The 15,026-nt window shown below is 37.9% G+C and overlaps 1 protein-coding gene across 3 annotated transcripts in view; it reads right to left on the reverse strand.

Annotated features, from left to right (window-relative positions):
* SLC5A7 (solute carrier family 5 member 7) overlaps nt 1–15,026 on the reverse strand; it is a 94,688-nt gene that overhangs the window by 23,442 nt on the left and 56,220 nt on the right. Inside the window, exon 1 of one of the 3 annotated variants that reach the window (XM_008537740.2) lies at nt 939–1,532. The exons of the other annotated variants lie outside the window; for them this stretch is intronic. The gene's annotated coding sequence lies outside the window, so the exon portion shown is untranslated. Of the gene's footprint in view, nt 1–938; nt 1,533–15,026 lie in introns of those variants that run through there. 3 annotated transcript variants of the gene reach the window in all.

Consider the following 15,026-nt stretch of genomic DNA (forward strand, 5'->3'; position numbering starts at 1 on the left):
TCTAGAATTATTCAGTAATGTAAGTGTATCATAAAAGGCCACTCTGCGAATTCTAACATATTCATTCACTCATTCTTCTATCCCTCCTTTCAAACAATTTCAGGGAGCAGTTCCAACAGTAACGTGACATGCAAATATCGGGGAGAAAAAAGCTTCAGGAAAATCTATTTCAAAACCACATCAATTCCAATTTTCAACAAGTGCCAGTAGCTCAAGTTACTGCAGCAAATAAAGATGTTATGCTGTGTAAAGGGTCCACCCTCTCGATCAACTCTTGTTCCCCATCTGCTGTCCTTTGTTCCTTTTATTCCCTGCCGCCAATGGTATATACAAGAAAACGGTTTAAAAATACAGAATTGCCTAAAAACATGACAGAGAGTCAAAGGGATTAAAAACAAGACACTTAGGTGACATGTCAAATTCTCATGCCTTCACTTTTTGGAATTCTTGTTCTCTGTTATTTTTTCCCTTTGTGACCACGGCTATTTCATGCACCTCAGTTGACACAAGTTTCTGGGGGAAACTCAGATATTTGTTCACGCAGGTGGGTAATGAGACCTTGGGCAAAAGAACCAGCCTCCCTTGGATTCAGGGGGAAGCAAAAGAAGCGCAGGCAGGCTGGAAGGCTTCTGCCTTTGTGAGCAACTGAGCCGGAAAGTTCTTTCTCTGGCCACAGCCAAGTGCTCCCCGGCCCCGCGCTGTCCCTCCCGGTCCCCACTACCCATTTCCTGCGCCAGGACTTGGTCCCTCTTGAGCCCAGACTTTCCAGCCCCTAGCATCCCAAGAGCCATGAGTGCCTGACAGTGCCCTCGCCCGCGCATCCCCACGGAGAGGGAAAAGAGCCGTGTCCCTCGGCTCTACAAACGCCCAGCTCGGCGCCCGCCGCGTCCCCGAGGGAGCGGGCCCCGACGCGCCGGGGATGCCCGCTCTGCTCCTACCTGGAGAGGTGGCCGCGCAGCGAAGCGCTCCGCCGGGTCGGGCTCCTCCAGGGACCGCCGTCCCTGGGAACTGCGGTGATGGGGGGGCTGCAAGGGTGCAGCGTCGAGAGAGAGTGTGTGTGTGTGTTTGTGTGTGTGCTTGTGTGTGTGTGTGTGTGTGTGTGCGCGCGCAAGGGTGAGGTGGGACGGGGCAGGGGCAGGGCCAGGGGACCGGGGTCGGTTTCTGGACTGCTCCTCGCCCAGTGTCTTCAAGAACCTGGGCGCGCGCAGAGTTGACAGGTGTGGGCGCCGGCGGAGGGCGCGGGGCGCGGGACGAGGCGGTGATCGATCCCAGTATTGGCAAAAGTCCTCTTTATAAGGACGGCCGGTGGGGGCGATCGTCAGAGCTCGGGAGACGGACGTCAGAGGAAAGTGGTGCTGGGGCGGGTGCTGGAGACAGTGCCCTCTCGAGCAGGGAGGTGTGGGGGTGCGAAGGGACCGCGGGCCTGAGGAACTGGGGCTGAGCCTGCGCTCTGGGCCAGCGCCACGGTGACATCTCCGTCCCTGACGGATGCGGGGCAAGTCTCTGCCACTCCCGCTTCCCTCCTCCAGGAAAGACGGCGATACTCCCTAGGGTCATTTCCAATTCTGACTTCCCACGACTCTGGTTGGAAGCAGAGAATGGGGAGACTGGGAGGGTCTCAGAGAATTATGTTTTCAAATGGAGCAGCTGGAAGTCCAATGAGAGGAGGAATCCAGGGTTCTTGTCTTCCTAGACTTTGCCTGGAATGTTTCTCGAGGTTTCTCTCACTGAGAGCAGAGGGACCCTCTCCCAATGCCTCCCGCAGGCCTGGGCTGGAGGCAGGGTCGGCTTCCCTGGGTGGGGTCTCTGAAGGAGACGTTTCAGGAAGCTTTCGAAAGTCATTTTTAAATTCATACCCCTTCCACTTAAAAATAAGATCAAAATGAAAGACTTTAGGAGTTGTTGAAAATAACAATGAAGTTATCACATTAGCAGACGAGATAGCTTTCCTTGTAGAGCCTACTAGGTTGCTTGCCCACCAAAATATCCTATTCCACCCTTACAAAAAATTGCTATATAAGTTTGAAATATCTATCTTCACCTAGATACCTGTATTTAATATCTACATTATTTATATATCCATGGATATAGTTATATATATCTATAGCTATGTTTCCACAGAGCTATATTAATATATGTACATCTTAGGTAGATATAGATATCTGTGTGTATTTACATACATATGTCTGAGTTCATGTGCATTTATGGAAAAAGATGGACAGAGAAAGTATAGAAGAGTAACAAACACAAAGCCACAAGCCCTCTGGCCACTTTCTCACTTCTTTCCCTATTCCACCATGCCAGTGTATTAAACAGTGAAATATGAAAATTTAATAACTGATAAAATAAGTAAGAGTATTTCTTTACTGTCCACCTCTCTCTAGGCAAAATCTCAGAACATCCCCCATTTTCTCACACTGGATTTGGAAATGAACTTTCAAATTTCTGTCACTACTCCCTTTCTTTATTCTCTGTGTGAACAATCATGGTATCCAACTACTTTATTTGAGATAAGAAAGCCCATGGAGTTCAAACAGACTTTAGGATGGGGAGAAGGGCCGGCATGGGGCAGTTCCCTCATCTGGTTTATATGATTAGCTCATTGCTTTTCTGGAAAAGGCTTAGATAGCCTTTGAATATAGCTCCATTTTACATGGAAAGGTTATGAATTTAAGCAATTTTAGGGAACTTAGGGAAAACAGAAATAAAATTTCATATAATTCAAGTGTTTTTAAACAGAGATTCATTCATTCATTCATTCATTTTGTTTTGGACAGTTTATAACTCAGTTTCTGATTCTATGCTTTGGGCACAGGTTAATTTATGTCTTTCCTGCCAGAATATGTTTAAGGTGATGATGACAAAAAGCTTACGGTTGTAGGAGGGCAGGAAAGGGCAATGACAGTGTATGAAACAGTGCACAGGGCTAAGGTCAGGAATCTGGATTTATATCCAAAGAAGGACGAAATAGGTGACTGTCCTCAGAAACATATCACCAGGGCTTTTAGGTCTAAGAATCAGGAATGTAGCCAGGACACGAGGCTCTCTGTGGGGCCTGCCTAATCCACTTTAAGAAGCCAGACTTGCCAGACTCTACATTCAGTGCCAGATCGGGGAAGGTACAATGACCTTGGAGGTGGCCAAAAATATTCTGATCTGGCGGAGCAGCTGTCCTTCATGACGAAAAGCACCGGTTGAAAATAACAATTGTTGATGTATTGAGTCTACTTTTCTGGAGACATTTCCTCATTTTCTGAGTCCTTTGAGCTCCTGGGTCTGATCTAAGGATGACGCTGCTTGTGAATTTCTGCTCCTTCGGGTACCCTCCCAGACAACCATTCATCTTTTGTCTTCAGCATGCGCCTTCCTCCACTCTCCCGAGAATATATGATCATGCTTGGAGCTGGAGAAATACATCTCAGTGGGAAATCAATTGCAGCTTTCGGGGATAAAAAGCAGGTTTTGCCTTTTCAAATCATTTATTTATTTAATAGACATTTCCTAAGTTCCTTTTATGTTCCAAGCACTGTCCTAAGTACTGAGAAACATGGAGAAAATTATAGAGCCCCTGCCCTTAAGCAATCCATCATTAGTGAAAGGAAGGAAGGAACAAACTGGCGAAAGCTCTGCTTCAGTGTATTGTTGTAAACGCTGGGAAAGATGCATCATATCTACACACACAGATTAAAGGGAAAACACAGACAGAAGGTCCTAATCAGACTAGGATATTCTTTGAGGACAGGGAGAATTATTCATTCAACAAACACATGGTGAGCACCCACTATGGGCCGGGAATTGTGACTGAGCAAAAAGAGCCCCATCTTTAATAAGCTTACAGTCTACAGTCTTGTTATTCGAAGTATAATGCATGGAACAATAGTGTCAGCATCATCTTTTTTTTTTAACAACGTTGGTAATTTGAGAAGGACATCACTTGGCATACATATATTGAACATGACTCAGATAAGAATGAAAATGCATAATGAGATTTTTTGGGATTCCTTTTCCTTAAGTCATTTTCTTTCATAATGCCCCAGTTTCCTCATGCAATTTTTACTTGAACTTTTCATAGTGTCTTATTGATTACATTCAGCTTCAATTGCAGTTGTGGTCTGTCATTTCTAAACCAGAGTGATCTCAGAATCATAGATTGCTTCAAAATGGAAGTTCCTTGAGCCCCACAGCAAGAATTCTCACTCAGTAAATCTTGGGCAAGAGTTCAGAAGTTTTTTTTTTAATAGAATTATTGTTTTTAAAAGAAGTTTTAGATTCACAGCAAAATTGAGCAAACGTAGTTCGTATGTACTCCCTGCCTCCACACATGTGTAGACTTCACTATTATCAACATCCCCCAGCAGAGGGTACCTTTGTTACAATGATCACACCATCACCCGGAGTTCATAGCTGACATTAGGGTTCACTCCTGGTATGCTTTCTATGGGTTTAGACAAGTGTATAACGACGTGTATCCACCATTATAATATCACACAGAGCATTTTCGCTGTCCTAAAAATTGTCTATGCTCCACCGACTCATCTCTTCTTCCCCATTAACCCATGGCAACCATTGATCTTTTTACTGTCTCCATAACTTTGCCTTTTCCAGAATGTCATATTGTTGGAATTGTACAGTAACCTTTTCAGATTTCAGTTAGTAATATGCATTTAAGTTACCTCCATGTCTTTTCATGGCTTGGTAGCTCATTTCATTTAAGTGCTGAATAATGTTCCCTTGTTTGGTTGTACCAATTTATTTATCCTCTCACCTACTAAAAAACATCTTGGTTGCTTCCAAGTTTAGGCAATTATGAATAAAGTTGCTGTAAACATCTGTGTGCAGGCTTGTGTGTGGACATAAGCTTTCAACTCCTTCGGGGAACTACCAAGGAGTGTGGTTGATGGATTGCATGGTATAGGTATGCTTAGTTTTGTAAGAAACTGTCAAACTATCTTCCAAAGTGGCTGAACCATTTTGCATTCCTACCAGCTCCACATCCTCACCAGCATTTGGTGTTGTCAGTGTCCTGAAGTTTGGCCCTTCTAATAGATGTGTAATGGAATTGAGTTCTTATTTTAATTTGCATCTCCCTGATGGCATATGATGTGGGGTATCTTTTCATATGCTTATTTGCTATCTGCATATCTTTTTTGGTGAGATGTCTTTTAATGTCTTTGGTCCAGTTTTTAATCAGGTCTTTTGTTTTCTTATTGTTGAGTTGTAATAGTTCTTTGTATCGTTTGGGTAAAACTCCTTCATTAGATGTGTACTGTGCAAATATTTTCCTCCAGTTCATGGCTTGTCTTTTCATTCTCTTGACAATATTTTTTGTAGATTAGAAAATTTTAATTAATGAAGTCCAGCTGATCATTATTTCTTTCATGGATTGTGCCTTTAGTATTGTATCTAAAAAGTCATCTCCTTTCCCAAGATTACCTATGTATTCCTCTATGTTATCATCTAGGAGTTTTGCAGTTTTGTGTTTCACATTTAGGTCTGTGATCAATTTTGAGTTAATTTTTGTGAAAGGTGTAAGGTCTGTGTCTAGATTCATTTTTTTTTTTTTTGCATGTAGATGTCCAGTTGTTCCAGCACCATTTGTTGAAAAAACTATCTTTGCTCAGTTATATTGCCCTTACTGTGCTGTCAAAGGTCAGTTGGCTTTATGTGTGCCTATTTCTGGGCTCTCTATCCTTTGCTTTGAGCTATTTGTTCTTTCACCAGTCCTACACTGTCTTCATTGCTGTAGCTTTACAGTAAGTCTTGGAGTCGAGTAGGGTCAGTCCTCCAACTTTACTCCTCTCTTTCAATATTGTGTTGGCTATTCTGGGTCTTTTGCCTCTCCATATAAACTTTAGAATCAGTTTGTCAATATCTACAACATAACTTTCTGGGATTTTAATTGGAATTTTGCTGAATCTATATATCAAATTGGGAAAAACTGACATCTTGACGATATTGGGTCTTCCTATCCTATTCATGACGTGAAATATCCACTTATTTAGTTCTTCGATTTTTTTGTCAGGGTTATGTAGTTTTCCTCATATAAGTCTTGCGTATATTTTGTTAGATTTATACACATTTCATTTTTTGTGCTAATGTAAAGGATATTATGTTTTTAATTTGTTTCCACTTATTCATTGCAGGTATATAGGAAAGAGGAATCTTCCCTTTTTTTTCCCTAGACTTTCCCTGATGATTCTGATGGTCAGCCAAGTTTGGGGGATCCTGCTGCATTTCTGAGTGGAGAGAGCTTTGAAGTCAAAACAGACAACTTTAGCTCATATTTGCTAGTTATAGGATCTTCAGAAAATTGTTTTCTGCTTTGAATTTTAATTTTCTTTAAAGTGGAAATAAAAAATATGCAAAGTTACTGTTGATCTCATAGGGGTGCGAGGATTACTTGAGATGGCATATTTTAAAACACCAAGTGCAACACATACTTTCCCATTGGCGCTCAGTATGTGTTGGTAAGCATTTGCTACTGCATCAGCTTCTGTTATTGTTGCTTTGATTCATTATTGAAACCTGTTGATGTCCCAGCCTCTGGTGGCAGTTAATTATATAACTACTGTGGTAAATAAATGTCTCTGCCTATTTCCTTACTTAATGGTAGAGAAATGTTTTCTTAATGAGCTCAGGGGTACTTCAGGAGTTCATAAATTCTGTGAACCACATCATAGACTAAGGTCTAAATTCCACTTCTTGACCAATTTTTTACTAACTCAATTTGTGCCTTTGTAGGTGGGGCTGGGGGGAGTGGCAACAATCCACTTTCATAGAGACACATGTGGAAGAGACATCCAGCTTCTTCTTCCTCTGCCTGACACTCTGTTCTCACCAACAGTTCCCAGCAACTTTTCAGCAACACCCTCTTCACGTTGGCCACCTTGTATGAGGCTAATTCCTTTTCATTCTTTTAGATTCAGCTCAGACATGGATCCAAAAGAACCTCTGTGATTCCCTGTTTATGCCCAGACTGGATAATGTGTCCCGCTTCCAGGCTGCTCTCCCACGGCACTTAGTTCTACATGGCAATTGTTTGCATAGCATACATCTATTTCTCCACTAGCCCATGAACTCTTCTTAGGAGAAGATCATATTCCATTCATCTTTATATACTCAGCACTTAGCACTATACCTGGAATCTACTAGCAAAAATTTAGTTGAACTGAAAAGCCTTATCATTTTACAGAAGGAAAAATTGAGACACAAAATGAATAAAGACCTGAGCACATTAGAATAGACCTCCGTGTGCTGACAATAACAATGACTAGAATTAATCACTTGGATACAAATAAATTAGAATCAAAAGCAATTGTCCAACAAATGCCAAGTTTTTTCTTTTCTCCTTGTGATAAATGGTGTACGATCACTAAATGTTCATACTTTTAAAACAAGAAGTAAGATAGGAATTATCCAATTGTATAAATTCATCATAGTTAAAAAAATTTTAACAGTGATGAATAATGTACTTTAGGGTCAATGATTTCCCTCTGTTGTGGTGTCAAAGTCATTCTGTGCAGCCACTGCTATAGCTCTTGGTAGTGGCAGTTCTCCTGTTGGTTATTTTTCTAATATTTTATTATGAAACTATTTAAATGAATATCACAGTTGAAATACATATCAAAGTTAACACCTGTGTAACCACCCCCTAGATTCTATCATTAACGTTTCTTTGTCTTATATCAGTCTGTACATCTCTCTATCTGTTCATCAATTAACCTCACTTACTTGATGCATTCAAAGTAAATGGTATAAGTACAGTTCCTCCTTGAGCAAGTATGTCATTAACTAGAGTTTGAGAATTTTTTACAGGATTTTTTTTCTATTGAAGTAAAATTTACATGTAACGAAATGTATGAATCTTAAGAGTATATTAGCTATTTTGATAAACGCAAATAACAGTGTAACTCAAGCCCTGATCAATATATAAAACATTACTTTTGTCCCCAGAAAGTCCGTTATACTCCTTCTGAGTCAATCTCTGCCATTGTCCCTAAGAGGCAAGCAATGTTCTAATTTTTCTTATATTTTGCCTATTCTAGAACCTCATATAAATGGAATCATACAGTATATACTTGCCCTCAGCATATTGTTTTTGAGATTCATCTATGTTTCTGAGTAGATAAATAATTCGTTCCTCTTTTGGATGTCATTTTCCATTGCGTGAATATACCGCAGTTGGTTATCTATGCTCCTATTGATAGGCACCAGGAGTGTGTCCAATTCTTGACTATTACATATAAAGCTAGTATGAACAAGGTTTTTGGGGATACAGGTTTTTATTTCTCTTGGTTAAATACCTAAAAGTGATATTTCTGGGTCACAGAAAAAGATGTTAACTCAGGGCAAGTCTTCCCCAGCAAATAAATAAATAATAAATTACTTTAAAAAATGTCAGATCTTTTGCAAAGTGGTGGTGCCATTTTACCCTCTCATCAACAATGCATAAGATTTTCCTTGCCAGCATTTGGTGTTATCAATCTTGTTAGAAAATAATTTTAATATATTTTTCATTTTAATTTTAAGCCATTTTGGTTGTTATATAGGTATGTCATTGCGGGCTTAATTTGCATTTTCCTTACAGTGAATAATGCTGGGCACTTTTTCATGTGCTTAATTATAATAGTATGTCTTCTTTTGTGAAGTGTGTATTTGATTTTTTTTTCGAATTTGTGATGGGTTACTTGTTTTTATTACTACTGAGTTTTATGCATTCTTTATATCTCCTGGATACCAGTCATTATCACACACATGTTCTGTGAATACTTTTTTCCTGTCTGTGGCTTGTCTGTCTACTTTCTTAATGAGGATCAGAAAGTTTCAATTTTGATCAAATCTAATTTAATTATTTTCTTTAGTTTCAATGCCTTCTCTTAAGACCTTTGCTCATCCTAAGTCAAAATTTTCTGTTTTCTTTGAAAAGCTTTATAATTTTAGTTTTTACATTTAGTTCTATGATCTATCTCAAATTAATTTTTTGTGTACGAATATGAAAATTTTATATTGTTGTTTTTAAAAACATTTGTCTGCCCCATCCTCTTTTCCCTCCTCCTCTGTGTCTTCAAGTATATGTGTACAAGACCTTTAGAATTCGTCTCACAGATTCTTAAGGTTCTATTTATTTTTTCAGTCTTTTTTCCTTATGTTTTTCAGATTCGCTAACTTTTACTGATACATCTTTACAGTCACTGCCATTTCTATTCTTCTATTTCCCTATTCAGTGCTTTTTAAATTTCACATATTGTAGTTCTGGAACTTCTATGTGTTCCTTTTAAATGGTTATCTCTGCTGAGTTTCCTATCTTTTCCATCAGTATGACAGACTTTCTTTATGTAGTCAAGCATTAATAGATGCTTTAGCATCATTGTCTGCTAATGGCAACATCTGGGTCACCCAGGGTTTCTGTCCTGTTATTATCTGTTCTATTGGGGATTGGTCACATTCTTCATTGCTTCACACTTTGAGTAATTTAGTTTGTATCCTGGACCATATGGATCATCTAGACTTTTGCTTTATTTATATAATTTTTTCATATCCCACTACTGGCTTTGTCTCTCTTTTCAAAAGTAATTTATTGAGGTAAAACTCACACAACATGTAATTAACCACTTTAAAGTGGTTAATTAGTACATTCACAATGTTGCGCAACTCCCACCTCTATCTTGTTCCGAAACATTTCCATCACTCTAGAGCCTTACCCAGCAGTCAGTTTCTCCCCACTCTCTCGCTTCTCCTAGCCCCTGGCAACTGCAAATCTGGAATCTTTCTCTATGGATTTATCTATTCTGGAAATTTCACATAAATGGTATCATACAAAATATGACCTAGTGTCTGGCTTCTTTCATTGTAGCATAATGTTTTGGAGGTTCATCCACACTGTAGCGTGCATCAGTAGTTCATTGATTTTTATGGGTGCATAATATTCTATTGTAGTTAGATGTATACACCATGATTTGATTCTCCACTCATCTGTTGTTGGACATTTGGGTTGTTTCCACTGTTTAGCTATTGTGCATAGTCCTGCTATGAACATTCATGTACACGTACATGTTTGAGTCTCTGTTTCCAATTCTTTTCTTATATACCTAGAATTAGAATGGCCTGGTCATATGATAGTTCTGTGTTTAACTTTGCCAGGAACCACAAACTGTTTTCCACAGTAGCTGAACCATTTTAAATTCCCATCAGCAGTGGATGAGGGTTCCAATTTCTCCACATTTTTTTTTTCAGTTATGACATAGTAGTGGGCGTGTGACATGGTACCTCCATGTAGTTTTGTTTGTGTTTCCCTAATGAGTAATGATGTTGATCATCTTTACATGTTTGCTTTTTTAGCCATTTGTAAATCTTCTCGGGGCTATGTCTTTTCAAGTTCCTAGTCTATTTTTTAATTGGGTGGTTTGTCTTTTTGTTTTTGACTTGTAAGAGTTTTTTATGTATTATGTATTTTTTGTATTTATGTATCATGGATACTAGATTCTAATCAGATATACAATTTGCAAATAATTTCCTCCATCTATAGGCTGTTTTCTTGATAATGTCCTTTGATGCACTAAGTTTTAAATTTTGATGAAGTTTATCTATCTTTTCTTTTGTTGCTTATGCTTTTGCTGTCATATCTAAAAATCCGTTGCCAAACCCAAGGTCATGATGATTTACCCATATGTTTATTCTAAAAGACTTATGGTTTTACCTGTTTTGAGTTAATTTTGTACATAGTGTGAGGTAGGGATCCTCCTGTGTTCTTTTGCATGTGGTTATCCAGTTGTCTCAGACCCATTTGTTGAAGAGATTACTCTTCCCCCGCCGAGTTGTCTTAGAAATCTTTTTGAAAATCAGTTGACCATACATATGTGAGTTTATTTCTGGGCCCTCAAATCTATCCCATTCATCTTATATGTCTATCCTTATGCTAGTACCACAGTGTGTGGATAACTGTAGCTTTGTAGTAAGTTTTGAAATTGACAGGTATCAGTCCTCCAACTTTGTTCTTTTTTAAGATTGTTTTGACTATTCAGGGTCCCTTGTAATTTCATAAGAATTTGGGAATTGGCTTTTCCATTTCTGCAAAAAAAAAGGCCATTGGAATTTTTATAGGGATTGCATTGTATCTGTAGATCACTTTGGGTAATATTGACATGTTAGCAATGTTTAGTCTTCCAACCTATGAACATAGGTTATCTTTCCATTTATTTAGATTTTTTTCATTTCTTTCAGCAATATTTTGTAGTTTTCATTGTATAAATCTTTTGGCTCCTTGGTTAAATTTATTTTTAAGTATTTTATTCTTTTACATGGTATTATAAATTTCATATTCTGATTGATTACTGCTGGTGTGTAGAAACACAGCTGATTTTTGTGTGTTGCTATACTACCCTGCCACTTCACTGAATTTGTTTATCTTTAAGTGAGTGTGTGTGTGAGTTCTTTGGGATTTTCTAATATAGGATAGGGTCACAGGAGAATAAAAATCCTTTTATTTTTTCATATTCATTTGGATTTCTTTTATTTCTTGTCTTTTTGTTTTTTTTAATCTAACGGTTTTTCCTGAAGATCTATGAGGAGAGAGGTCACCAATCCTCCATTCATATTTTTTTTTTTTTTTTGTCTAGGAAAGATTTGCCCTGAACTAACATGTGTTGCCAATCTTCCTCTGTCTTTTTTTGTTTCTCTCCCTAAAGCTCCAGTACATAGTTGTATATTCCAGTTGTAAGTCCTCCTAGTTCTTCTATGTGAGTGGCTGCCACAGAATGGCTAGTGACAGATGAGCTGTGTGGTTCCATGGCCAGGAACTGAACCAGGGCCATTGAAGTAGAGCATGCTGAACTTTAACCACTATCAGGGTTGGCTCAGGGTTTCTTTTATTTCTTTTCCTTGCCTAACTACTCTGACTATAACTTCCAACTCTATGCTGAATAGTGATGGTTAATGTTGGCATCCTTGTCATGTTCCTGATTTAGGGGGAAAGCTTTAAGTCTTTACTAGGAAATATAATATTAATGAAGGGTTTTTTAATTTGTCTTCTACTGTGTTGAGGAATTTTTATATTCCTAGTTTTTGAGCATTTTTATCATCCCAGGATATTGACTTTTGTCAAATGCTTTTTATGTTAAATTGAGATAATCATGTAGGTTTTCTTTCTTTCATTCTATTAATGTGGCGTATTAAAAGAACTGATTTTCTTACAATTAACCTTCCTTGCATTGTGGAAATAAATTCCACTTGGTCATGATGTATAGCCCTTTTAATATGTTTCTGAGTTCCATTTGCTATTATTTGGTTTGATATTTTTGCATCATATTCATAAGGGATTTCGGTTGATAGTTTTCTTTTCTTATAGCATCTTCGTTGGAGTTTAGTAGGAGGATAATACTGTCCTCATAGAATGAGTTAGGAATCTTTTAATTATTTGGTGAAGTGTGGGAAGGATTGTTTAGGTCTTTAAATGTTTGGTATATTTCACCACTGGAATCATCTACCCAGGGCCTTTCTTATTGGGAAATTTTTTGCTTACTGATTCAGTGTGCTTACTAGTTATAGCATAATCAGATTTTCTATTTATTCATGATTCAGTTTTTGTAAATTATGTATTTTTAGAAATGTGTCCATTTTATGTAGGTTATCCAAGTTGCTGGCATACAATTGTTCATAGTCTTCTGATAATCAATTTAATTTCTGTATAATCAGTGGTAATGTCTCCACTTTTATTTCTGATTATAGTAATTTGAGTCTTTTTTCTTTTTAAGAGCAAATATAGCTATAACTTGTCACATTGTTGATGTTTTTAAATAATCAACCTAGGTTTCATTGATTTTCTCTATTCTTTTCTACATTCTGTATTACGTATATCCCCTCTAACCTTAATTATTTCCTTCTTTCTGCTATCTTTTGGTTTAGTTTGCTGTTATTTTTCTAATTACTTTGAATTTAAAGTTAGATTATTGATGTGAATTATTTCTTACTTTTTAGTGTAGGCATTTATAGCTATAAATTTCCCTCTGAGCACTGCTTTCATTGTACACCCAAAATCTTGGTATGTTATCTTTTGGTTTCTACTCATCTCAAATTATTTCTAATCTTTTTTGTTTTTTATTCTGGGACGTATTGTATTTTTATTTGAGTGTTGATTAATTTCTACATATTTCTGAATTTTCCAATTTTTTTTCTTATATCAATTTCTCATTTCATTCCTTTGTGATTATAAAAAATACTTTATATGATTTAAATCTTTTTAACCTTATTAAGATTTGTGTTGTAGCCCAACATATGTCCTATCCTGGAGAACATTTCATATAAACTTGAGAAAAATGTATATTCTGCTGTTGTTGAGTGGAATGTTTTGTATATGTGTGTTAGGTCCAATTGGTTTACAGTGTTGTTCAAGTGTTCATTTCCTTACTGATCTTCTGTCTGGTTATTCTAACAGTTGTTGAAAATGGGATATTAAAGTCTCCAACTATTCTTTGAGAATGATTTATTTTGCTATTTCTTTTGTATATGTCTTACAGCTTTTTTGTTCCTCATTTCCTCCATTATTGCCCACTTTTTGTTTAGTGGAGTTTTTGTAGTGACATGTTTGATTCCCTTCTGTTATGGACTGAATTGTGTCTCTCCAAAATTCATATGTTGAAGATTTAATCCCCAGTGACTATTTGCAGATGGAGCCTTTAGGAGATGATTAAGGTTAAATGAGGTTATAAGAGTGGGGCCCTAAACTGATAGAACTGATGTCCTTATAAGAAAAGGAACAGATACTAGAGCTCTCTCTCTGCAAGTGCACAGATAAAACATGAGGTGAGAACACAGTGAAAAGATGTTCTTCTGCAAGCCAAGAAAAGAAATCCCTCACCAGAAACCAATCCTGTTGGCATCTTGATCTTGGACTTCCATCGCCCAGAACTGTGATAAAATAAATATGTGTTGTTTAAGCTGCCCAGTCTGTGGTTCTTTTATTGAAACTCTGCTGACTAATGCAGATTTTGGTACTGTGAAGTAGGGTGCTGCTCTAACAAATACTTAAAAATATGGAAATGGCTTTGGAACTGGGTAACGGTAGCGGCTAGAAGAGTTTTGAGATGCATGCTAGAAATAGCCTAGATTGCCTTGAAGAGATCGTTGGTAGAAACATGAATGGTAAAAAGTGATTCTGGTGAAGACTCAGAAAGAGAAAAGGAGGACTATAGAGAAACTTCTATCATCTTAGAGAATACATATATCATCATGAACAGAATGTTGGTAGAAATATGAACACTGAAAGTGCTTCTAGTGGGATCTCAAATAAATGAGGAACGTGCTATTGGAAACTGGAGGGAAGGTGACTCTCGTTGTAAAGTGGCAAAGAACACAGCTGAATTGTGTTCTAGTATTTTATTGAAGGTAGAACTTGTGAACAATGAAATTGAATATTTTGCCGAGGAGATTTCTCAGCAAAGTGTTGAATGCACAGCATAGTTTCTCCTTACTGCTTATCGTAAAATGCAAGAGGAAAGAGATAAATTGAAGGAATTATTAGACAAAAAGGAACTAGAACTTGAAGATTTGAAAAATTCTCAGTTTATTTATATTGCAAAAATGAGAACACATGTTGTGGAACCAACACCAAGAGTATGGCTGCACAGTCAGTTTGTAAAGATATTACCCATGGATTTAATCTGCCGTCTCAGTTGAAGCCAAGAATAGGGATCGGATTATTTCAGTACAAACACTATTAGCTGGGATTAAAGAGGGTAGAGACAATGAAACAGAATGAAGAAAGCCTGTTGGACTCTTGGGATGCTGCAGGATGGACAATAGAACTATGAGGCTTTGGACAAGGGTTATCCTTCAAGAAAAGAGAAGAATGATTTTGAAGGTGATTCACAGATCATCAAATCTGCACTTTGACCACAGGAATAAGTGGCAAGCCTGTTTCCTATCTGGTTTCAGAGGGTGGGGCCAACTCCTCCATTTCAGTGGGCCAGAATGTCACTACTCAGTGTATCAGGGGTAAGGTCAACCTGCAGAGCTGAGAGGAAGGACCCACC

The sequence above is a fragment of the Equus przewalskii genome, chromosome 14, assembly GCF_037783145.1.
Source record: "Equus przewalskii isolate Varuska chromosome 14, EquPr2, whole genome shotgun sequence".
Classification (NCBI taxonomy): domain Eukaryota; kingdom Metazoa; phylum Chordata; class Mammalia; order Perissodactyla; family Equidae; genus Equus; species Equus przewalskii.